We start from the raw sequence: 1,295 nt of genomic DNA, 5'->3' as shown, positions 1-1,295 counted from the left end.
CTTTCTGCTCCCGTAAAGATTTACAGCCTCGGAAACCCTGTACAGGGTCGCTATGGGTCGGAACCGACTCAATGGCACTTAACAACAACAACATAATTCCTAGCACTTGCTAGAAATATAATCAATGTCTGGTCAGTAAATTATTTAAAGGGTACTTCCCATAAAAAAATAACTCTTCCACTGACCTGTTCAGTTCCAAGCTACCTCTCTTTTCCTCACCTGAAATTCTCTCCTCCTTTGAAAGAGAAGCAAGTCTACAAAGTCTTCAAACTGCAAAATCGGCATCCTCTTTTATATATGTTTACTATCACACCTGCACGTAGGAAATACTCAAGTCTCCTTCAAGAATTGCACAGAGAAGTATTTCAATCTTATTGTTGTTGTTACGTGCCACCAAGTTGGTTTCTGAGGCTGTAAATCTTTGCGAGAGCAGAAAGCCTCATCTTTCTCCTGTGCAGCTGAGCTGCCAGTGGGCTCAAACCGTCAACTTATGGTTTGCAGTTTTACCTGAACTACTGCAGTTCAGGATAACAAAATATTGATCTTTTGCAGCAATTCTAAGCCCTTTCCTTCTGGAATTATGCTGTTAGTGTCTTATCATTTAGTGAAAGATTGAAGGAAAGACAGGAAGGGAGGAAGAAAAGAAAGACACATATATATAATAATAGCTTCTCCTCACTGAATATATTTTTAGCATCAAGTGTTCAAATTGTGCAATGGTTAAGTGCTTGGTGATGCAATGGTTAAATGCTTGGTTGCTAATGAAAAGATCAGAGGTTCAAACCTCCAAAGGCAAAAAGACCTGGCATTTTGCTCTGTAAAGATTTCAGTCCAGGAAACCCTTTGCTGTTGTTATTAAGTGCTTTTGAGTTGGTTCCCAACTATAGCGACCCTGAATAGGGTTTCCAAGGAGTGGCTGGTGAGCTTGAAATGCCCACCTAGCACTTCAAACCAACTCTGCAGTCCAGAGCCAAACCAGGAAACCCAGGCGGGCAGTTCTATTTGGCCTATAAAATCGCTGTCAGTCAGCATGAACTCAATGGCACACAACAATACACCAGAGGTTTCAAAAGTTTGTGGGGGAAAAAATCCATTATCTTTTTATCCCATTTTCCCACAAACTTTTTGAAGTCCTCTCGTCTATCTAGAGCAAGAAAGTATGTATAAACATTCCCTTCAGGGAAAATCAGAGAAAACTGATTTTGACTTCCTTCTAATATTCAGCTATATCCCCTGAATATTTTGACTTCCTTCTAATATTCAGCTATATCCCCTGCTGGAAATCACATCGGCCA

The sequence above is a fragment of the Chrysochloris asiatica genome, unplaced genomic scaffold, assembly GCF_000296735.1.
Source record: "Chrysochloris asiatica unplaced genomic scaffold, ChrAsi1.0 scaffold00178, whole genome shotgun sequence".
Classification (NCBI taxonomy): Eukaryota; Metazoa; Chordata; class Mammalia; order Afrosoricida; family Chrysochloridae; genus Chrysochloris; species Chrysochloris asiatica.
This window is presented reverse-complemented; position numbering follows the sequence as displayed.